This window comes from Neodiprion virginianus, chromosome 4 (assembly GCF_021901495.1).
Source record: "Neodiprion virginianus isolate iyNeoVirg1 chromosome 4, iyNeoVirg1.1, whole genome shotgun sequence".
NCBI lineage: Eukaryota > Metazoa > Arthropoda > Insecta > Hymenoptera > Diprionidae > Neodiprion > Neodiprion virginianus.
In genome coordinates, this window is record NC_060880.1 from 8970034 (window position 1) to 8996220 (window position 26187).

At 38.0% G+C, this 26187-nt stretch overlaps 1 long non-coding RNA gene across 1 annotated transcript; it reads left to right on the forward strand.

Moving 5' to 3' along the window:
• The first annotated feature begins 3433 nt into the window (after positions 1-3433).
• On the forward strand, positions 3434-5537 carry LOC124302166 (uncharacterized). The gene is made up of 3 exons (XR_006907646.1): positions 3434-3482; positions 3566-3618; positions 4083-5537. It is a non-coding gene; the product is annotated as an uncharacterized LOC124302166 (long non-coding RNA).
• Positions 5538-26187: the final 20650 nt, after the last annotated feature.

Sequence of the window (26187 nt, forward strand, 5' to 3'; positions counted from 1 at the left end):
ACCTTACCTTTATCTATTACCTTTACCTTTACCTTTGTCTTTTTCTCTAATTATCTATTTTTGACGCATGTGCGTCTGGCGCCCAACAATCGTATCTTTCTCCCTTAGTATCTTTCTCTATCTAATTATTTAGGTTAGCGACTGCGCCGTAGGGTAACCAATTATCGTTATATCGTTTTACTCTCAAATATATAAAAATATTGGTTACAATATATATGACTACGATCTTCGTGATCGCAGCGCCGCCGTTTTAGGCCGGGATTTCATGTACATTTCTAAAGCACGCTGTGTCCACTCCTTACTCTAGTCTCCCTGTTCTGAATACTAGCGGTGACAATTTTTGATTTTCAACCCTTGGTGATAAACAATAAAAAAATACCCTTAAAATTTAGGACAGTAAATTCTTTTATGGAAAAATGTTCACCGATTTGAGAGCTAATAGGATATGCATGATTCGATTATTAAGCTACATCTACTTGAGCTGACTTACCGATTAGTGTTCTTAATCTACGTTATGTTTTATCTTCGACACTTTACTTAACCTTTTACCACCTGCTCACCATTCGTTGCCAATGAACATGGAAACTAGATTCTTCTCTGGATTTCAATAAATCATCCACCTTACGAGTATACGTAGAAATTGATTGCATGTTCGTTTGTATTTTGTACAAATACCAATAAAATGCCTGTTTCAATTCCAAGGACTATACGTATATTATTCACTTATTGTCATACTAACCTCACGTTTCAAATAATCAACAGTTTAATTTTAACTGAAAATCGAATATGGTGTGCTTAATATTTTCACGGTTCCTCGGTAAAACTTTTCCCGAGCTGGTTGGCTTATATTTAAACATACGTCAACTAATATTTGAATATTTTTGTTCCTTCAAAAGTTATATACGAGTCGACTGCTGAAGTGTGTGAATTTTGGGAACTTATATCTCGACGACCATACATTCAATTCGATTGGAGTTTGTTCCATTCTGACTGATTATTTCGTGCGGAGGCTTGTATATAGGCAAAAAATATAACACAATTTGCGGCAGTGGTTTTACAATTTTTATTATCATCATTTTTAAAGTGATCAAAAATAGTTTTCGAGCAACATAGAAAAAATTTACGATATGATAAAATGTTTTTTTTCTCGTTATCATTTGTGCTTCTAGCTACTATTTTTGTTATTTCGTTTTTCATTATTTTTATTCTTGTTATAGTTATTGCTGTTTCTTGTCACTCTTTATGTATATCCTGTTAGCGCTTAAATCGTAGAACATTATGCTGTAAGAAAGAATAAATTTTAAGGATGGTTTACTACTGTCTCTCACTAAGGGTTGCAAATCACAAATTGGCACGACTGGTGTTCAAGAGCTTTTAAATCACGCAACATGCCAGTACTCATCATTTCGAATTTTTCTTCTTTTTCTCTTTGCGACTGGACGCGGTTATATCCATAGGGGTTGTTTTAACGACTTCGTTTCCAACGTATATCAAGAGCTCTTAATTAGCTCCCAATTCTCAAATGGTCGAGATAATTGTGTTGTGTCTGTAAAAAGGGTTTACTCCCAAGCGGTAAGAATAAACTGGTTCGGCTTCCAGTTTACCTACTAGGACAACCGAAAGTCAGGATAAGGGTTGAATAACCTTGGGTTTGTCTCAAATATCAATTGTATGTTTATTGCAACGAAGTTGACAGAGCGATAGAAGCGAAGTGTGCTGTCCGAAGGCTACATAAGCAGTCTAGATGTGACATTGTTGAGAGTTAAAATAGCAGTATTTCTAGAGACAAAACGTATGGGTGCATGGAAGGTGTGAGAAGGCAGAAGAAAGGAAATGGAATTAGCTGAGTAAGGGTGATAGTGAGTAGCGTTAGGCTAGGTAGAGATCAGAGGACAGGACGAAGACTATATGTATTATTAATATAAGTGATGTGGGAGAGTTAGCGAGTAGGAAAAATAGGCGTGTGCTGGTATGCCGGACGTAACAATTGAAAACAATTTTTTTTTTAATCAGAGGAGGAGGGTTTGCTTTTCTGTAAAGTAGGCCCCCCACTTTACAAGACTATCTCATGACTAAAATAAGCTCAAAAATCGCGATTTGCGACATTGCAGAGCGCATGAATAACTTTTTAAACTATGGTTTTTCCAAATTTTTTTGAGCATATAGGGGGGGGGGGGGCAGCTTTACGGAGGTTTTTCACCCTATACATGTCTTTCCGTTTCGAAACCCAATCATTATCGGTGGAGAAATGAAGATAGACCCATATAATTATCATTATGGATGATCGTACAAAACTGTTGTGCACACGAGTGGTTGAATTCAATTTTGCAAAGGACGGTAGGGTGCACTTAATACGAAATGAATGAAAATCTTATTTAACAATAATCATGTGTAGCATTAGTAGTGTTCGAGATCTAATATTTGTATTACGATAAGTATATGCTAGTCTGACAGGGGTCCGGTTGATCCCAGAACCGATTTTCACGTACATTGTTAAAATTAGCGTGCTTGGATCAGGATTTTTTGTACAAGTACAATGAGGAATGATGGAAAAAGCCTTGGGGTCACAGAGACCCGATGTATGTATTGCATATTGTTTCACTATTTCTGCTTCGATAATTTTTCTCACATCCTCCAACATTTTTTTGTTAAAACTAAGATTGCAGTCTATTTCTGAATTGTTAAACTTAGTGTCAGAATTTTGTTCAAGTCGTAACTGTGCATCACGTGAATCTACGGGGAAAGTCTATTACTTCAGGCTTGCTAAATATCTGTAATCCAGGTTATTGACTACACGGAAAGAATTTTTAAGTAATTCTTACTGTGAAATCACAGTAACTGGGTGACAAGTGTGCAATTCTTTAGGTTTTTCGGAAATACATTATAAATTTTCATGGAAATGAATCAAAATGTACTCCTGCGTGACAGAAATTTGAAATATTTTCAAGAATTGTTACAGAAGTTAATGGTAAATTTTCGTGAAACGTAAACATTAATACAAGTTAAGAAAAGTACTGATCTGAAGGAAATTTTACATGCACATTGTGAAATTTTCGTTTTTTCCTTGAAAATTTAAAAAAGAAAGCCGAAATTTTCTGTGCGTCCACCAGAATTTTTACGTTCCTCACAGTAAAATCAGTTAGGGCTAGGTCGCCTAAACGTAACACGTGAGCTCTGCGTGAGCGTGCTTATACGTGAACTTGTGCTGTGAGAGAGTGCGTTAGGCATACGCCTAAGCACAGGCTAATCCTGTCGGGCATGAATGTGTTTATAGACGCTTGAGTGTGTGCATGTGTATGACGAGCGCGAACGACGCCGACCCGCGTTGCTTGGCAACAGCGGCATCGCGCGTGCGCATTACAGTGAAAAGCATTTGCCACGAAAGTTTCGTGCGGTTTACTGTTCATTGTGTTGTACGTCGTTCTACGAAGAAAGAAAAACAAACGTGTGTGAAGAAACTTTGACGAAGAACATTTAAAATGGTACGGAAAGATTATACTAAAATGAATAGCAATCAAGAATATAAATAATGACATTTTTGTAACAAATGTATGAAAAAAAACAGATGAAAAAAGTGTTTAATTTTGGGACGGATTAAATCTTAACGATCCACGGAATGTAAGTATCAATTTACGTCATTGTGCATGCCTTTATTCGTGATAGTTTTTTTTATTCGTGATAGTTTTTTTATTCGTATTAGATATCTTTATTTTGTTTTTTCGTATTAATAATTCGTATATATTTGATTACTTGAATTCGAGGAAGTTCATGGTACGCTTTTTGGCTTGGTGGACGGAAAATTGGTGTTAAAAGCTAATTTTTGAGGCACTTCATTGAAATTGTTATCGTGATGTGCCAGAAATTTTTCACAATACAATGTAAAAATTTACATGAGCATTTATCAGCATTTCAACTGGAAGGAATGCTACATGCTCAAATTTTCAAATACCTGAAAGTAAAATATTTAAAACTAGTGTCAATTTGTAACTGTTTGCACATTTGTCACCGGTTTCAAGTTTTTAATGTAATTTTTACCCGGATTTCACCGTAAAAAATAATTAAAAAATTCTCTCTGTAAACAGATGTTAACGAGATGAGTGGACAAAATCAATTAACACGTAGTTGTACGTGTTCATACGCCGAATACGGAGAAGCGTGGTAGACAGATCAGAGGGATTGCGATTTCATGGTCATTCGTCAAGACTCTGCCTGTGTATCGACATTTTATATGAAATAGTGATCTGTCTCATTTAACTGAAGAAATCGAAGGATTCGATTGAATTCTAATCTGCAGTAAGTATTTTGATCGCGATGCTTTCTTGTCAACCGATCGACTGAAAAATTACGCGATTCCGATTCCGTTCGAACCACACGTCCGTCTGCGAGTAACGGCACGAAATCTGCTGTTGTCTTCCGCGCAACACAGTGGGCACGTCGAACCAGGTCTAACCTTCTGGACATAAAAGACCGGGATCGCTCAGCTTCGCAAAAGGAATGGAACGTTGCAAGCCAAGTTCATCACAACCAAAGTTAAGCTTCGGCGTTGCGAAGATAAGTTGAAGGAAGGCTAACTTACCGATAATAATTTTATTATCGCGATAAAACGAAGGCTCGAAGGTTTCGTGCTGATCTTTGTACTGATACAGTTGTTTCACGTATCAGGCGAGTCCTATTCCGGTGAGGAGGAGAAGCTGACAACGATAATGTACTACACTTCGCCAAGCTTATACTTGTGAAAAATAGCACAATCGAGTCAGATTTATTTTACTATCGATTTGTACCACAAGAGGTTGGTTCGATGAAATTCAACTTTGGCCCGGACTGTCCCCTGCGATCTTCCAAATCTCGTGTGAGAAAGTAGCGTCCATGGACCCGGTTGAACGTAAGTGCGTAAATCTTTTCGAGAAATAAAGAAAACAACCAGAAGCAGTCACCTTTTCACACGTACTCAAACAAATTTTCATATACTGAATCAATGTAAAATGAAAATGAAAAATGGTGATGTAACATAGTTGATATAACATATAGCCTTACGAAAGTTTCTTTTTGTATTCATTAGTTACACATAATAATAAGGATAAAATACACTGTTATTATATTCTACGCAACCTTTAATCTCAATATGGAAAAGTGAGCTTAGTTTGATTGATACTTAAATTATGTAATAATAATAATAATTCGTCATTGCTTTATTTAACGTACTTGTAAAACTATCGAATAATGATGTTCAAGTAGAAGAATCGATTCACTGGTCACAAAAATTCATTTTGATATACTTCATAGGTAAACAAATATGTAGTATCCTTTGATCTCAGAAGCAGCGTTATTACCTCTCCATAGTGAGACGTTGCTGCGTAACTTGTTAAACCTATGGTTTTTTTTACATACAATTAGTTTTATTATTATCATTTACCATCATAAAAACGTATGTAATTGTTCCAATAATAATAACAATTATGCATTTTTATTTTATATCACAAGGTATGATATATAAATGAAAAAAGTGTACCTTTCTATATTACTATTAAGTCACCTTACATAAGGAGAAGAAAATAATTGAAAAAATGAAAGAAAAAAAATAATAAATAAAATTGACCATTCTATGGAATTTTCCGACCTATAATTATATGTATGTACCACTTTGTCTCGTTTTTTTTTCATCGTCAATCCCGTTATTACCATATGTATTATATTGATTATGATATTCATATAAAACCAAAATACTGATTACAAAAGCTCGTATCATAATAATAGACAGTATATATATATATATATATATATACTGTGACGGGACGCCTCATCGGCGTGCCGACACCTGACGGTCAACCCAAACCGCAAATAAACAACAACACAATTTTCAAAGAGAGTCTCTGCGTACACTCGGTGACCCCACAACGTACCAAGAGACCAATCAAAGCACGCGATTTACCATGCCCCCTCTTCAAGGGACACATCCAATCGCATTCCCCAAATTTGCAAAACCATACGCGACAACGGGTATAAAAGTCGAGCACAAAGGTGTCTCGACATCTACCTGTCTATCTATCGTCACAAGAACACAGAATAGATCAGTTATTCCGAATCCGGACACGTTTCCGCATCACCACTTCTCAACGAGGAACTTGCAGCCAACCAGAGTTACCGACCACTAGGAAGGAACGCGTTGCTCCAAGCAACCTCGAATACCAATCTCGACTGAAGGAGGTTATCCAACGTAGATAACACATTCCATCTTTCAATTAAGTCTTCAGGTATTAGGGAGCCGTGTCTCAGTGGACCCTAGATTTGCGTCTGACGTTGAAACTTAGATACGGTGTTGTTCGCAGAATCCCCAAACCCTTAGGTAGGGCCCCTGAACCTGCAAAGAGCTACCTGCATTGCGTCAGGCCGTCTTGATGCAGGAAAAGGTATAATTGCCATCCTTCGGATAACCACGCTTTCACGTATTCTATATCCCGCCTCACCTTTCGTAAGACGAGATATTATAACCACGAAATAATAACTCATAAACGACAACTTTCAATCGACCGAATTTATTAAATATCTACTCGTGTGAACTGAGCACACGAGTTCGACAGATCGAAGTAGCGCCCTGTTACCACGCGTGGTGAAAAAACTCCACCCTCCTTTGACAGGTTGTGGCAGTCAATCAACGCGGTATTGCTACTGTGGGAAGACCTGAAGAAGGAAGGAGTTCAGTTTCTGATTGCGTCCCGATTGAATCAAGATCCGCTTGAAAATTCGTTCTCCATGATCAGATGCTACGGTGGAACGTATGTACATACAATTAGAATCCTACAGCAAACAATTTTGCCCGCTTTTTTAAAGAAATAACTTTGCAAATTTGATCAAGCCAGTTGAACCTGCAAACTGTGCAGGCGATGAGAACGAATCACTTTCAAGCACCGAAGATCGAGAAGCAGCGAGTTATCGGACTTTGGCAGCGATCGCCGACGAAGCAGCAAGCTTCATCGATCAGCCCGACGCAGATGACGATCTATCGATAGACATCGGAGTGTACCAGCATAACAAGGAGTTGGCACAGGATCCGTATCTTTTTGATATCGATAACGCAACATTGTGAGTCAAGATCAATATATCTCCATTTATCGTAGTCTACCTCCTCTTGCACGTAGCGTAAAGCAGCTGACCGCAATCCCCCTATTGTATATCGCTCGAGATCTATACTTCAATATGTCATCAAAGGGGGAGAAGACGAATGAAGATAAACTACCGCCCGTCTTACCTGTTGATCCGTCAAGCCTACTGACCCGTCTCATCCGACCTACTTGCCCAATTAGCGATTGTGCAAATTCAAATGTGACATTTTTAAGAATCATACTCAACAATGGTACTGTCAAGCTGATAGCTCTCTCAAAATTAAGCATGATTGATAAATGTTTGTTTATTAATTCATCGTGAACGAATGTTTTGGGAATATATGACACAATAAGTTCTATATAAATATCAATATGAAGACGAAGAATAAAAAATAATACCAATATGATATACAAATCAACGAGCTGCCCACATTCAGCTTCTATATTATCCTAAATTATCTAAGAGATTCAGTCGAGATCACGCATGATTACTAAATTTTCGTTTTCTCAATCGTCGTGAGGGAATGTTTCGGAAATATAAGACATTGAATTTCATATAAATATCAATATGAAGACGAAGAATAAAAAATAATACCAATATGATATACAAATCAACGAGATGCGCACATTCAGCTTCTATATTATCCTAAATTATATAAGAGATTCGGTCGAGAACAATTAATTGTCATTGATAGAAGCATTGTCAGAACTTTCATAACTTTCAACAATATCCTACAATTTTTGATTCCATACTCGTGAAATGAAAGCGGTTGAATACATGCCAACCAGCAAGTTTACTAATCAAGAGACAAATTCACGATCAATATTCGCAAAGACGTGAAAAAATTACATATTTAGTAATAGCCGATATTTTTGTTGACTTATTTCTTTCTGCAATTAACATACGAAACCGTAAATATGTAGCACAGAGACTGTGTTCTTTATATTTGGAACACGTGATTCGAAATTTTTCTAATGTTCCTCGATCTCGAAACATTTTGAAACATGAAGCAAGCATAATTAATAAATAATGCATATCGATATAGTAATTTTATCCTCTTCTCCGCCAACCGTGCACATTCTATTTCTCCCATGACAGTAAACTATGTTGGATTACGAAAATTGTGCAATCATTTGATTCTATAACGATTCATTCGTTGCGTGGAACAGCAATGGACTGGAATAGTTTTTGATGCTGGAAGGACTCATGCATAGCGCATAAGAAAGAATCGCGAAAACATGGCGCATCAATCGGCCTTCAACGTTAGCGGTCTTGTAAAATAAAAAACGATTATTTCAAAGACTGCGAGCTAGATTTCCAGGACCTCCTTAATCATCGTGACTGTAATTAAATGCAATTCTCGATGTTGACAATATCTTAAACGTAGACTTAGAACACACTTGGAGACGACTTGATTATTCATCAGTAGTAAATCGGAAGTGAAAAATGTCACGATCTATCAACGACTTGACAAATCATTGGATTTGGTATTACTCACAAATCTAGTTTTGTGACAAGAATTTTGTTTCATTTCAATTTTTTTCAACGCAAGTTCACAATATCGGTAAGAAAAGTTATACGTGAGGTTTTTGAGTGTTGAAATAAAATTGATCGTGTCGAACGTTGGAATAGGAATGAATCTGAGGTAAAGAGTAGAAAGTGCGCAATCGATATTTAAGGTCGTACGCCAACCATGGAGAAACAGAGCGTAAACTCTTTTTCGCACCACCGCAGAGGTAGTTTCAGGCGTGTTTTTTTTATGACATGGTATCCCCTATAGGCGCGGAATAACAACATGTAATGAAAGTCTGGTTGGAAAAGCAACTTACTTTTTCAGCTAACTTTGAGTTACCTGCCTTTAAAAACGAACCACGACATAGCTGCTTTTTCGACCGGACTCTGATACATGGTTATTCCGCGCAGGTATCGGTATCTTTTCCGTAGGCGTGAACATATCATATTTTCGGGTTAAATTCCGAAAATATCGATTTTTGGAAAAAAAGATGGAAACCGAAGAATTTCATGAATGTTCAGAATTTGATTCTCAACAAGTTTATTGCTATTCATTTATGCCATTAAGTTGAAAATAAACGAGATAATGGAAATATTTCGAATTTATCGCTTTTTTCAGGTTTAATTCCAAAAATCTTGATCCTAGAAGAAAAAGGGTAAGAAATAAACTTGTAGAGAATCAAAATTTATACAACTTTTATCCTTACGGTTTTTCTGTAAAATCAAAACCGGCCAAGTTATTCAAGGAAAAACCATTTCAACTTAAAAAACCATTTTTCGAATATACGCATAAGCATGATTTGGTCGCCATTTTGAATTTATACTCCCAGTGACCCCCCCGGGACAGTTGTGAAAAAAAATTCACTAAATAATTATTCACGGGTAGAGTCGATTTTTTGGATATAATGACTGGACTAACGCCTCGAAATCGTTAATGCTCGAAACGTTACCTCGGGAATATGATCGGTAGCTCGGTAGCTCAGTACCGCGGACGGGGGAGGGGAGGGGTAATTTTGGAGAGAGACACTCGAAAAACACACTCTATTTAACAAAAGAAGTAAAATAAAATATTATATTTCAAAACAGCGGTGATACAAAAACAAAAAAAAAAAAGAATAATTCAAAATTAGTTCTTCGCGATCCTACAAAAAAGGAGACAGAAAATTACACGTAACCTACGCTATTACTTACTCTACTGCGCTCGTGACTCGCTAAGTAAAATCATACGCCACTCTCAATTTGAAACTTCGAAATTTTTCCGCTATAGCAATAAAATGGCTCTATTTTATCACGCGCAACTCAGGCTACGGTCACCAAGAAAAAGATTCGGCCAAAGAATTTTGAGTACTTTTCTACAACGCAAATCCAAAATCGATATCCGTTATTCGGCAAGCCTGTTCGCAATTATTCTCGAAATTCAATCGCGAGGATATAAGGAGCGCTAACCTTCTACAACCTCGCAACACACTCTCCATCCCCCTCGCGACTTTTAGGCGGCTCCATTACTTCGCGAAACTCCCAAAACGTAACAATTTAGCACGATCGCCAGAACTAGAGTGATTTCAAAAACCTACGACCTGCCACACGTATCTCGATATGCTATCCTATACGTGATGTCATACCCACAAGAATACACAATAATCGACCCGTCATCGATTGCGCATCTCGACGCGCACCTTTAATAGCATCTCGGTGCAGAACTCAACACTAAATCGCAATTTCGTCCTCTGCGCAGCTCCATGACGCTTGGTGGTGAGCGTGGTGCTCCCAAGAAGGCTAGAGACAGGAGAACGAACTCGGGTGGTGGAGGTAGTCCCATATATGACCGCCGCCTGGCGCGATTTATTATTCGTAGGGTAGGTGCACCAGTGCCACACCAGGAACCAGTAGTGCACCATTTCTAATTTCACATCAAAATATTAACCTTCTGTCGAATTTCCCGCCACTTTTGTTACGTTTGGTAGCACTGCCGTACTTCTACGAATCATATAGTCATAAATAAAAGCGACAAACAAGCCATCTACATCAGTTTACAAAGCAAGATTCGAAACGACAATCGTTCACTTCGTTTCGGGCGGCCATATTAGTAAGCGACATGTCAACGGTAAGTTTTTTCAAATCTGTTTAAATCTTTGTTTATATCAATTGCTGTAACCGCTTTTCTAATTATTGGCGTAATATGTTCTGTAAAGCAATAATATTATATCTTATTTCATCAGAAAATGCTAATTTAAATCAATAGTTGTCATTGGTAAACTAATGGAACACGAATTGAATGATTTTCCAGTAATATTCCATTTGGTCTACAACTGGTGATTTAGCTTTTTGATAATTTTTTTATGTTTTCTTTTACATGTAGGTTTACTTGATACTGCAATAAAATATTATAAAAAAAATGATTACAATATCCACAATGTTCCAGTTGTAGACCAGTGGTTTATTACTGGTAATATCTATACTACGAGTTTGTTCCAGTAATTGACCACCTATATTTTTTTTATAGACAATGCCGCCGAAAAGAACGTTTTTCAACTATAAGGAGGAAGATGTGTTGAAAGCAATTGACGAAATAAGTAAAGGTGCAAAAATTAGAGAAACATGTCGAAAGTACAACATACCCCACACTACGGTCATAAATAAAATAAAGTTAAAATATCCAGTTCAATGAAAAATGGGACCTCCCACTATATTGACGAAGTAAGAGGCAGAAAATGGTTTTCCAGTCATGCGAAATCTGTAACATTTCTAGAAGTCTGGTAATAGAAACTGCTTTGAGAAAGTGGCATGCAAATTTAAAAGAATACCTAGTCGCTGGAGGCGTAGCTAAGAAATGGATAAATTTATGCCAAAAATGTAATTTTTTTTAATTTTTCAAGAAGTACTTAGATTGTTTTCTTTTTATTTTCATTTATTTTATATTTTTTGATTCATGTCAATTCATAAATACTTTATTGCAAGTTATGATTATGACACTTGTGTAAGAGATATGAATCTCTTGTTAATTATCTAGTTCTTAAATTAGTTAACAACATTATGAGCCTTATAGCATTTAAGTATTACTTGAAACTTGTAGACTGATGAAAAGTTGTGATGATTATTACGTACAAAACATTTTAGTAATTAAAATAAAAATATTCTTTATCAAGAGAAATTATTTTATTCATTGGTTCACTATTGGCTCAACGTCTGGTCTATTGCTGGTACAATCTGGTCAACCTTAGGCATATTGCGACTTTCCACATTGATTGTTAAATAAAAAGAAACCTAACAGCTATTAAGAAAATTGGAATAAGCTACATGATTCTATGGTAGACAAGAAGTACGTAATTCTTTTTTTGCATTGATTGTTGTGATAATTGAGTCGCCATATCAAAATTACTTTCAAAATGTCGCTCAACCGGTTTGTTACTGGTACACCCATCCTACATACGCATATTTTTTTTCCTTAAAATGAACGAGATTGATATAGATATCTTGTTTACATTTTCTTCTCTAATATTTAAGTTATAGCCCCGCTTGGGGTTTAATCAAGCTTGGTGGTTTATTCGGTTAGGTCACCGCCTGAATTAATTGAAACGCAAGCGATACAAGTATTCCATAATTTGATAAGTAAACCATAAATTTCAATAATGACGGCTGAAAATAGGAAATGGAGATGATACCCTTTGCCTCTAGTCTCCATACATATATTATTCATGATAATTATATCACACTAATATTTATAATAACTACTATCATTTATAACAATTCCTTACTTGTAATAACAATAATAATATTATTATTAGGTTAGCGCTGCATTGCGCACGCGTTGATTATCCATCCCTCGATCACAACGCCGACCTGGCGGCCACAAGGTGAGATAAATAATCGGCCGTGAAATGAACCACTCCCACTACCTTGGTTGCCAGACTTAGGCCCGTATTCATAGTCAGTTCTTAAATTGGGTATTTGCATAATTTTTATATTTCTTAACTTTTGATGTTTTTCGATTCTATAAATTTTTTTAGAATTTTTGAAAAAAAAATATTTTGTTTTTGTTTATAAATATTTAAATAATTTAATAAATAAAAGTGGTCCTAAATCACATAAAAGTCACGTGACATAAAACGGAATGTGATTGGTTTGACGTCATTGTGCTGCTACTGGCGCGTTTATTTGAATCCTCAAAGAGTAATGTACAATATTTTCTAGCGCTAAAAAAATTTTAAGTAAGTTTTTTAAACTTTAAGTTTGATACATTGTATAATTAATGTCAGACTTCGGTGAAAATAATTAAAATAGAAATCAATTTTTGTGTGGTGTTTTTTTTTTTTAACTCACACGGATAATTGTGTGGAGGTTATGATCACGTCAATGTTATTATACTAAGAATGTTAAGCAAGCATTAGTTTGAGTATTTTCACAAAATGGTACTATACACCAACAAAAATCGTTTTTTAATAACATATTAAATAATTTAATAACTTTAGTTTATAATAAACAGCACTATCAGACGTTCTTTTCATCAATCACAACACAGAGCAACAGCTGATTACACGTACGGCGTGCTTACAGGAGAACTTGGCGCTAAAAATTTCAAAAAAATTCAGCATTGTGACGTCACATACGCGAGATGGAGCTACTTATTCATTTAAATATTGCCTTTTTTTTATTTATTAAATTATTTAAATACTTATAAACAAAAACAAAATATTTTTTTTTCAAAAATTCTAAAAAAATTTATAGAATCGAAAAACATCAAAAGTTAAGAAATATAAAAACCATGCAAATACCCAATTTAAGCACGGTCTTAAGTCCTCGTTTACCATGACTTGAGATAGGACTTCAGGGTCTGAAGACCGTGCTTAAATTTAAGAACTGACTATGAATACGGGCCTTAATGTAAGACCGTGCACAAGCACGACGCGGGCGACGCGGGCTAGAAACAGAATGAATGTAAAGATGCGCAGTATCGGATTGTGCATGTACCCTACGGTTAGCAGTGACGCCAGGCGGCGATCATATATGGGCCCACCTCAAACTTACATTACAATGGGAATTCGGTCTCCTGTTCTCTAGCCTTCTTGGGTGCTCCCTCGTGGCTAGTCGGTCCGTCGCAAGTTCGATGTTCAATTGTTGGCGGGGTGAAGGAGGAACCGCTGCGGTGCGCTGCCCGCCAGCGGGAATCGCGTCCACTTTGGGTTCCCGCAATGCAGGAATCTTCGTTGGCTCCTCTTCCGTAGCCTCGACATCCTTCCTTCGCAATCGTCGCTAGTCCGCCACTCTGCAATTTCCTCGAATTCGTTACCGACTTCCTGCCTGATGCCGTTGTAGCATGAGAAATAAAAAAAAAAAAAAACCTGAAATATCTTTTGCTATTCGCTAGTGTCCTCGCTCGTAGTTTCGGATGCTTGACTCCAGTTCTGGCGCTCTTTTCTAAATACTTCGCTATTCAACCTCGAAAACCCCTCAATTTTGGTGCCGCCCAGGGTTCAAGGAGCCACTTATAACGGGCATCAAAAATGCCACGTTACAATACGTATACCAGGATAATCTCTTGAAACTTGAAACTAAGTATATAGGGAAAATCTCTTGAAACTATACAGTCAATGCGCATGCACCAAATAATTCAATCTCATTGGTCGGTGAAATCGCCCCGCGGCGATGTTTTCGTCTGCTGAGCAGGGCGACAACGTACACAAAATGAAACAAAAGCTGCTAATCCCTCGCGCGAAAAGCCTGGATTGAGGTTATGTTGCTGTTTATTTTTACGTAGCGTAAATTGTCGAAGAAGAATACTATCGTTAAGCAATACCGTGGTCGATATCGGAAGATATTCAACCGATGCAATAAATAATTTAACGGAAAAGCAAATATCAAATGATACAGAAATTCGGTGTTATTTATTCAAAGAAGAAATCTGAAATTCAATGAGAAATGACATTAACAAGTGGGAGCTGGACAAAAAGAGGTAGGTAAGGAAAAACAATGTTTATTGTCAACAGATTCTTTATTTACATAAAATTAGAAATAAATGAATGGTTGAGACTCAGTAGAAGGTATTTTCAGAGTAGATTCGTTACGGTGCAGTGCTCCAGAAGTCAGTAATTAGTGCCGATGAACATGAAATAAATAAAAAAAATGAGTAACAAGGAATAAAAAAATTATTCATTTTAAATACGAAGCTTAGGAGGACAAAGAGTAGCAATTAACAGCAAACGTACCCGACGCAATACTCACAAAAACCCTCACCGACATCATTGATTAGTCGACAAAGTTTCTACAGCTCCATTGTACAACAATCAATGTTCCGTTAACAAAGAGGGTTCTCCAGATATCCAAGAATAAAAAGAGAAAAAGAACAGTTAATATTACAGTGTAAGTCATGCTATTAAAGAAAAATTAGAAAACAAAACAATAACTTACAAGACGATCGTCTCAAAACTCTAGGAGACCAATCTTCACTCGCCTGATCACCCCTTGTCTGGCCATTGGTTGCCTTTCAAAAAATGCTCAAAATGCCCTCCAGCAGCTGCAGTGCAGTAACCGAGCCGGTCATCAAAGGCATTTGTCGTGTTGGATATGATATCCGGAGACAGGTTCTGCAGGATGTTCAAGATCCTAGCTTTCAGTGTGGCACGGTCTACAATCCTACCTTGGGCATACAGGACATTTTTTAAATGGCCCCACAAGGCGTAGTCCAAGGGAGCGAGATCAGGTGAATGGGCTGACCACTCGACCTCCGAGCTTGCCCTACCAATCCAGCGTCCAGAGAATTGTTGGTCGAGGTAATCACGCACCGCACGTGTGAAGTGTGCTGGGGGCTTCATCCTGCTGAATCCAAACAGGTTCGCCCTAAACACCGAAAATGATACGTTACTTGTAGTAAGCATAAAATTATTCATTTTAAAATCATACGCACTCTGCTAATAATAACGCCAGCTCTACATGATAAAATACACTCACGATTTCTTCTTCAATCAGCCTAAGAACCGGTACGATCCTCTCTCTCAGCAACCAGAAGTACTTCTCACCGTTGAGGTTTCCATCAATAAAAAATGGCCCAATGAGCCGATTGCCAATAGCGCCAAGCCAGACGTTGAGCTTCAACGGGTACTGCGTGCCCGCCTGAATGAACAGACGAGGGTTGTTTTGACACCAGGCTCTGGTGTTCTGCCTGTTCGGTTTCCCGACAAGTATCATCGTACTTTCATCGGAGAAACAAATGCGACTCAACAAGCCCTCGTCTGCGTTCAGACGTTTCATCATCTCTTGGCTGAAGCGAAAACGTCTATCGTTATCACCAGCCAAGAGTTCTTGATGGACTTGAAACTTGTACGATCTGTACTTTGCTTCACGCAATACTCTTCTGACCGACGCGTTGGATATTTCTAAATCCTAGGCGTTGCAGCTGATCGGCCTGAATGGATCCTCTTCGACGGCCAACCAGATATCCAGCTTGGTATCCCAGCTTGGCTGACGGTTTGGCTGAGATTTTTCTGGCCCTCTCGTTGACACTTACGATTCTTCAAATTTGAGGACCAGCTTCCTTATGGTCGCTAACACTGGTGTCGATCGATCCGAGTGTACGACGGCGAAATGGTCCCGATTTTCCCGGTAAGACAGGCCTCGGTAGTGATGTTTCACCAATTCTACTGTTTCCTGCACAGAAAACTTGCAATTAGGCATTTTTGACTTGATAAACCTGATAAAAAAATTCACAAAAGGATCGAGGTAATTTTTAGAAACGTGGTTGAAGATGCGAGATCTTTTTGCAAAGTGGTCAATTTACGCGGGCAGGGTTGTTTTATATGTTAGGTATGTATTGATAGCGTTTAGGCGAGTGGGAGCGAATTCGCACGTATGTGTGTGTGTAAGTATGTGTGGGCAGGAGCGTGCGGGCAGCGCGGCAACGCGAGCGCGGGGAGACGGAAAATGGCTATCGTGCTCGCCACTACTTGTACCTAGAGTGGAAGTTACATCAGAATAAATCTATGACATCTATGAGATTCGCGATTTGATATATATATCCTCCTCTCCTGCATCGGCCATATTTTGCACATACACAACAATATTCGCGGGTGGGAAAGTTACGAAACTCTAAAGACAGATGATTGTATTGGCTGATACCAGTCGCGATCGTTGCCCTCATCCAATCGAATTCTGAATCGTGGTTTTCGCGCCCTCGCAGTGTTACCGGTATGTACAGAATGAGGATACGTACGAACTGGTTAAATACCAGTTAAATACCAGTGGTGATCTGTCTGAGTTTCAATTCTAGAAATCGATGTCCCTCTTCATCATTGCTTAGGAAAACAAGGAAATAGTTACGCGATGTGATCGGCGATGTTTATTCACCTCATATTCAGCGATTCAGGTGAACGAATCTTAGTAACCTCGCGATCATACCGTGACATTCGCGATCATACCGTGACATTCGCGATCATATTGTGACATTCGCGATCATACCGTGACATTCGCCATATTGTGAATTTGCAATTCGAAGGATTTTGTTGATTTCGGGAAAATATGGACTATGAAAAAAATCTACAGTAAAAATTCAACAAATGGTATTCACAAAAGCAATACGTCAGACAATATCTAACGATCCGTAATTTGTGATTGTGATTTTCGAGCATTGAGCCAGGTGACGTCTGGTGGCAATGCGTCTCAACGATTTATGTTTTGTGCATTTTATTGGAAATAAGTTGTATCCAAAAATGCCAAAAGATCCTGTCTGATAATAATAGCTTCTAATATTTTCAGGTACAAAATAATTCACTGTCAAAGCGGGACTAAATTTGTCAGGCATGGAAGCATGTAGGTAAATTTCTAATTACGTGATCTTCGACTATTACAATATTTTAACATGGATCCAATGATCGGCCAAAACAAGGATAACGTGTGTTGAATGTTTTAATAATAACATTTGCAAATCAGAGCCATACTCCCGACTGTTTTCTGTTCTTGTTTTGACGACGCTTCCGAAAAGAGGAGAAGAACGTGATGATAGCGTCTACTTCTTGCTCTGCTCTCGGCCTGACTTGACGTATATCCAACTTTCTCTGATGCTTATTTTGGTGTTTTGTCCCGTAACAACTACCATTGTTTGCGGTTTTTTCCGTTCGGTTTTCCTATACGGATACTGAATCTGTATCATGGAAGTCAGCTATCGTTCCCGCTCGACTCCCCGAGTTATTGTCTTGAATATTATCTATGTAATTATTCCATTAAAATATGACGCCACCGGTCAAAGCCGCTATTGTCGGCCTCTCGACCTGTTGCATCTTCGCTCGGGTTTTCGTGTATCACTACTCTAAATTAAGAATATCCTTTATTTCCATTATTATTCTGGTGTGTGATATTTTTTTTTTTTCAAATCTTATCATAATCATTCCATCTTATCGTATATCACCTATATCACCCCCTGTGTGTGTGCGTGGATGCGTGTTGATATGAGAAGCGTCTTTCCGCATTTCGCCCGTATCGGAAATACGCGGATACTATCAACAATATGCAGGTTTTGATGGATATAATCGAATACTATAATATATTTGGACGGGGCCCGACTGCGGATAAGATTGTTGAATTATAAATCGTTTACGTTAAAATTTTGCCTAACATTGTGTAGCTCCCGTTGACGGAAATTATTATTCGCTATTTGTCCAAAGTGTTATCATTCGCCAAATATCGGTGCATGCAAAGCATTTTTTTCGTTTTATGTAGTACTTTTCTTGAACATTGTTCAATTAAATTTAACTCAGTTCGAACTGGTTTATTTATTTTGCCCTTTCGAGATATTCGAAGCATGTCGGTTACTGTTATAATATGGCGTGAATAACTGTTATTATTAAATGAAAGGTGTAATTTTTCTGTTCGTGGTATGTATGTGAAATTTTATATTCCTGTGACTAGCGGTACTTTGTTTTTGTTTTCTCTCTTCTTCTCCCTTCCCCCCTTTTTGCCGTCGCCTTCCGCGATGAGTCGGGGACGCATTTATGTTCTGTATTTTCGACCAGATGAAGTGCATGTAAAAGTTACAGTGCTGAGAATCTGCCTTACCCTTCTCCAATGAATTTCTGTTTTACCATCAAATTCTTTTATCGTATGTATGTTTTGTTTCACTCATCGCCCCCACGTTCCCCTCTACCAACTTGACAGCTGAGCATCTTGCGAGGTCAAGGTTAACGGATGAGAGCAGCTGTTCACTTTATTTTTGTTTTTTTGAGTCAACATGATTTAATTTCCGGATATCGTCCCTTCGATCTGTTAAAGCCTGGCGCCTAACTATTTTCTTGCGTGGTGAATTATCGACAAAAGTCCAAAACAATGGGGTCCGCATGTCGTAATTATTATCACGAATACATAGTTATCAAATCGTATCCCGCTTCTTTAATTAATTACAATAACATAGTGTCAAGTACAAAATAGAGTTCGACCACGCGGAGTACAGTGAACCAATGCAATCATAAACCAGAGCAAACTTGCAAACACATTTTTAAATTATAGGTTCGCGTCAGTTACGCGCCGTATTTGTGTCTAACAGTTTCCGGGATGCCACGAGCGTTGTTCAGTACATAGATACATCCACGTGTGGAATCTCGCGATGTCAAGCACGTGCAAATGGGAACGTGAAATTAGTCGAATTTTTTCGATTCTTTTTAAAAATCGTAAGGTATTCTTTCACGTGAAACTACAAGTACCTATTTACGTTGAAATACTACCAGAGATTCACGCGAAAATGGATCGAAGTTGATGCAAAGGGCATGGTAGATATTGGTTATCTGTGAAAGCACCGAGTCGCAAACGAACATTTCGCGACCATAGAATCGCATTAAAGGCACCATCAACCGCATGCCAAGAAAATATGCAACGCGTGGACCAGCAGGTCGCAAATGAAAGTAACGTGTCTGCAGCTACTGTATATTAAAATCCTGAATCTGCTACTGTGACATTTCGATTAGATTCATCTGATTATCGAAGGATATCACTGAAAAAATAGCTGTGAATCTTACAGATAACGTCCACATAGAAGGCTTGGAAGGCGAAATACAGGCACAGACCAGTCGATCCCATGAGAAAATTCTAACGAAATACACGGATGCTGTCGAAATGGAACAAGTACTGGATGAAACTGAAAAGGCTCAATTGGCATCACAGTACGATGAAACATTGCAGCTAGATTAATTTCGATGAGAGTTTATCAGACCTCATAGTTCAGCCGGCGCATGTAGACAAAGCTGAGATCGAAAATCCAGGTACTCGATACACATCATTGATTTCAAGTACATGCTAAGTGAGTTGCACAGGGGATTCGATTATCACAATTTGGTTTACAACTGTAACTTTGATGGTCTGCACTGTTGTTTTTTTTCAAAAAATTCCTTTTGCACGCAAAAGATAAGTAACAATGCAGGTCGGATGGCCCAAGAACTTCCTGGTGGGGCACCCCAGATGAATAGAGGGCAACGAAGAATGCAACAATTCAATTCTGCTCGCTATGAACAGGCAGCCAAACCCCAAGACTGGTCAGAAAATTGGGATCCCGCTTGGGGTCCCCAGTCTTCAAATTCTCAGCGAACGAGAATTGATAAGAAACAAACCTCTCGTTCCCAGAATTGGAAGGGGAAGCAAGCGTCTTCTCAAGAAAAGGTAAGGCCTAAAGAGATTTCAGATTCTGCCGAAACAAAGGGTATAACAAAGACAAAGACTGAAGCTTTACAGGACGAACCTCCGTGGACCGAAGGTCCCTATGCCGGCACACACCCATTAACCAAAATTTATGTGTATCGACAAAGCATATAGGTCTCAAAACAAGATTCCTTTTTGAATATCAAATGTGTTCAAAAATAGCATACGTTTCGTCGGAGCCTATTGGAACAGAAAATCTTTCGGTTAATGGGAGCGCAGTGGCTGCAGCAATTTGTATGGGGATTGGATACTCTCAACTAAAAGAGATTTTCAATTTGATGAATGTTCAGTTCATGACAGAAGCAACTTACCAACAGACTAAAAGCGGCACTAGAAGAAATAAAGGCTGCTGTCAAGGAAGAAAAAAAGCTTGCAATTCAGCGTGGTGATATGAAAAATGGAGTGCCGCACATCCCAGTTGTAGCAGATAGAAGCTCGATGAAAAGGTCATATAGATCAGGAAAATACGATTCGCCGTCTGGTGTTGATGTCATCGTCGGCTTCCATACTCAAAAAGTTCTGTTTGCCGCAGTTCAGAATAAGTGTTGCACAGTTTGTAACGTAGCTGAAAGAAGGAACGAGGCTCCCAGAGAACATCAATGCTTCAAAAATTGGGGCTCTAATCAGAGTTCTCCCAATATGGAAAGTAGTGTGATTGCTGAAGGATTTATGAAAAGTATGGAAATGCACGGACTAGTGTATTCCTCACTTATAGCAGACGGTGACAGCAGCGTCGACAAAAAACTTCTTGACTGCAACCCACACGATGACTATTATGTCAGAAAGTTGAGTGCACAAATCATCTTTTGCGAAATCTTACCACCAAAATCAAGGAAGCTGCCAAAACTAAATTGAAGGCCAATTCGAAGACGAAAATTCAGGAACTGTCAGCTTCAAAGAAGTCTGTAGGAGAATGGAGAAAGGTCATTGAAGGCATTACACTAAGAATTCGAATAGTCGTGGTAAAGGCAAGCCAGTACCGCATGGCCCAAGACGTCTCATTATCTGACAAAGTAGAACGTCTGAGAAAAGATTCGGTCAATGTTTCAAGTCACGTCTTCGGTGAACACAAGAGGTCCGCTGCAATGGGATACTTCTGTGTTGGCATTTCGAAAGAAGACGAAGAAAACTTTGAGCCAGTTTTAACTGAGCTAGGAATGTACGACAGGATCTTTGAAGCAATTACACAACTGAGTTGGCATGCTGAGTTTGCTATACAATGTCACCAGTAACACTGTCGAAAACTAGAATGCTATCGTCAGCAAGTTCATCGGAAGAAATCGTATTCATTTTGGACGAAGAAATTCTTACAACGCTCGATGCGCTGGCGCGGTTGTGCAATTCAACACACAGGAGTCGTATTCAAAGTTGAGTTCTGCGATGGAAAAGAATCCAACTACCCTGATTCATCAACTGCAGCTAAAGCGTAAAGCAAAAAATGTTAAACGGCTGGAAAAGGACGAGATGAGACGCAAGGAACCCGAACCCAAGTACATGTCAGCAAGATCCTCCGAACAAAAGTCTTGTTCAGACCAAGACTATGGTCGAAATTGTCAGCGACCTGATCTTCTAACACTGATTTCAAAGCGCAAGTTGTGTTGCATTTCGAAAAATTGGCAGAACAGCAGGCAGAACGAGACCTAATTGAAGTTCGAACAAGAGGCAAAGGTGATAGCGGTGAATGGAAATCTCTGAGGACAAAACTACTTACAGCATCCAATTTTGGAAAGGTCTGCCGCATGAGACCAACTACACTCTGTGCGAACACAGTGAGAACCATTGTGAATCCGCAAGAATTACCTCTTCCTGCTTTGCAGTATGACAAGCAGAGCGAGCTGAAAGCTTGTCAACAATTTGAAGAAACCGAAGGAGTTAGTCACCCCTTGCGGCCTCTTGGTTGATTTAGAACACGCTTCTTTAGGTGCGTCACCAGATGGATTGCTGCACGATGATGGCATTGTTGAGATCAAATGCCCCTTTAGTGCCAGAGATGTGAGACTCCGGAGCAGGCCATCGAACGAAAACTTGGAGATGTTCACAGAATCCTCGACAAGAACACAACTCTGGCAGGATAAATCAGACTCATCCTTATTTTTATCAGGTCCAAGGTCAATTGCACATTACGCAGAGACACTATTGTGTTTTTATCTTATGGACTCCAAAAGGTATGATGACTGTTAAAGTTTACAAAAACGATCAATTTTGGCATAGCAAGATGTTACCTTAAGTAATAAAGTTCTATGAGTCTTGCATGCTCCCAGAAATAATCGATGGTAGATACCTTAGAAGTATGGAGCTTATAGGGAATACATGGTCCGTATGTATGAACGCATACAAAGACTTGAAGATCCATCGCCAGGATCGCTCTCAGATGAAGTAATCTCCAGTACATTCTCAGAAAATTCTTCCACAACAATCGCATTTTCAGACGACTCACTAGAAGAGGAACTACCTAACATAGGACATACAAAGGATTTCATTAGATTTCCCATCAGAGAGAAATCTTACAATATGAACCTCAGTATATAATCAATGCTCGTAATAAATATGAATCTGGTAGAAAGCAGTAAATAACGTTGCTTGCATGAAGGATTAACAAAGTGAATGTGTTCATAAAAAAGTACTGTGGAGTCGTCTTATCTTTGACATGTTACCTTCTTGGTACGTGTAAAGAGAGAATATGTCGAGTGCATAGGAGTCGTAATGCTTCTGAAAGACCAAGATGAACCGTCCCGGTGACAGTTACATTGTGAGAAACATGTATGTTGTACATTGGCAACTATGAGTTTTCGACAACAGTTCTCGTACGACTCCACAATATGAAAAAAGACAATTTCGCTACTGCTTTTATACAACAAAACAATCTAGAATTGCTATTTCACTTGGAAAGTTGGATAATAAACATTATTACAAATATGTGTAACAAAATCTGACTTAACGATTTGAGACTATTCAAATCAGGTAAGAACCTGCTATATAACTGTTCTGCCGGGAATAGTTCATCTTGGACTTTCAGATGGAATTACGACATGAGAAATGAGAACTGTCGCACATATAATCCTTTACCATGCGAAGTAATGCACTACATACCTATATGTTCATCTTTTATTTTTTTAAGCTCTATCGTGCAATAATTGTCACTCATAACAATTTGTGATTATTTTCGAATTTTATGAAGAAATTGCGAGCACGCGATGCACATTTACTGTGGGTCAGGTGATATTGTAAAAGTGTCTAATACGAGTAAATTGGTACCGATTGCTTTGCACTATCTGCAACAAGATAATATATTGCGCAGAAGCTATGCTTGGTTACTTATGTAAATGTACAAGGTAAGACGTCAGTTACTTATAAGCTGAAAATGACAAACTCTGTTCACCTACTGCAATGTAAGCTGCTGTTACAGAAATGGACTTGACTTATGTCATACATAAATATCTTCATCATAAATGACTAAACAGAAGACTGAAATCACAGCCTTTGGGGGAAAAATTACCAGCCATACAAGTGTGAGCCAAATTTGTTGCTGTGTGAACCGATTATATACAGCAAGTAGGAAACGGATGTAACAAATGTTTTTAATATCACACTATTGGAGAAATTGCTATGGAAAATATGACAGCGTCAGCATTTGCAATAATGCACTAGCTCTGAATTACAAGTACAATCGATTTTCTTAATTATCCCAATTGTAATATGAATTGAAATAACGCATAAAACTAAAATAGCTTGGAGTACAGTTTATTTGCATATATTATGTGTAACGAGTAAAAGATGTGCGTTATGTAACATTATACTATACCTTGAAATAGCCGTGCTTCCTCGGTAGTATAATGAAGCTTTGTTTTTTAATTTTCTAGATAAGGTACCGTGATCTTCAAAAGACTGCTGGGTCAGGTGTAGACTGAACATGATGGATATTTGCAGCTTATTCGCTTCATGGCTTCAACACAGCTTAAAAGTTTAAAAGGCACCAAATGTATCGACAAGGACTCTAAGAAAGCACCGACAATGAGTTGCAAATGCACAAAATCATACAAAGTGAATACAGCGACAACTTTGAGGAAGTCCAGATGTGTACAGTAACAGCTAGAAAATGGTGTAGAGTAGGAAAACTACAACCCCGAAGATGATACTCTGCACGTATAGAAATGGGACGAACATAGCTCAACATACCACATGACTTGCACATGATTTTCTGAATCTTATTTGCTCTAATTACAAATCATACGAGGTATTGAAAAGCAATATTCAAAATAATCGTTTGTTACTTTACAGGACCTCTGACGCTGAAGGTTGATTGATGCGTTGGGTACACGCTTGATTTCGAAAGGGCCATCAGCATGATAATACAAGAAGCAACGCATGTAGCATTGTTTAGTATAATTATCAGACTGATCCTTGAAAAAGTCATTGTTGTATTTGAACCGGCTCAGCACCTCCTAGATAGGTTAAAAATAAATTTAAAAAAAAATTGGGCCAAAATTTCAGCATTCTAGTTCAATTAAAACGGGTGCCTGTGAGCATAAATACATTTTGAGTTTCGAATTTGGGCAAGAAACGCTAATAATCACTGATGGTGAGAAATCTATGTGAAAAATGAACTATTCACATCAGCTATTTGAACAGTGAATGAGTAAAAAATCATAGCTTTGTATGCTGACACTCTTGAAACAATTTAAACCATGGCATAAAAATTCTTATAATATTGAAAATAAAAAAAAGATGAACCATCTATAATTTAATCACAAATCAATCAGTCATTATTCCCAATTCGCACATAATATTCATTACTTGAAGTTGGCAATCGATCATCGTCATCGAGTGTTTTTGTGTATCTCTAATGTTGGAAGAATTTTCTAATTTTGTTTTTTTGTACCCAATCTGGAGATCTTTTCCAGGTAAGCTTTCTAAGGACCACTCTAATGATATGATATTTGTGTTAAACTATTTATGAAAACATTTTTTGTAAATTTTTGTAACTAATACTAAGTGGAATAGAAAATTTACAAGTAATTATCCTGTATACTTCAATACTAACATAAATGTGTATTTCGGTTCTACTTCAAAATATTGATGGATCTATTTGATAATCCTATTCTTTTTAAAGACCAGTGTAAGGCTACGTTATTATGTCGACTAGTGACATATCTGTGTCTAAACAATTATCACTATGAATCATCAGCAAGTTTGTTATTGACTTATTCTTTTGAATTGAACAAGCTGTTATATGCGTTGATTAAATGTGAAGTAGTTTTCTGTTCTAGAACACAACGCAGAAATAAGAGCAAAAAAAACATTACATCGTTACAACTGCATCAGTCTTTGATACCAAAGAATTGGTGTTCTGCACATGGTCTCGTCAAGGAAAATTTCAGAAATTTGGGACCAGTAGCAGGATTCTGTAACTCTCTACCGACAATTATCGCTGTCGTTAGCTAGCGACAGTTGTCGCTTGCATCGACGATGCTAGCGACGTAGGGTGATTCTGAAACTTAGACGTAAGGATATTAGTCGATGCAAAACTCATCACAGGCGCATCGATGCAAAACTAATCACAGGCGCATCGATAAATTTCGATAGATTTTCAGCAAGTTTGACAACGTCGCAGATATTATCACTAAAAATCTAGTAACTTCGGATAGATTATTTGTGAACGAAAAAAAAAACGTCTATTGTTCTGTAATCCTTGCCGTGATCTTTCCTCGTGTTGTATAAAAAAATTCTTCTCCGATGAATCAAAAATGGAAAAAAATGGAACAGTGTAAGTATACTGAGCCCAAACAGTTCCAATGGTTTTAGTTTGAGTACTATTAACTATACAAATGTTGCAATGCTCAACTAAACTGATTTGGAGAAAAGGCCTTATGTCATCTGTCATCTATTAATGACCAGAATCACTCT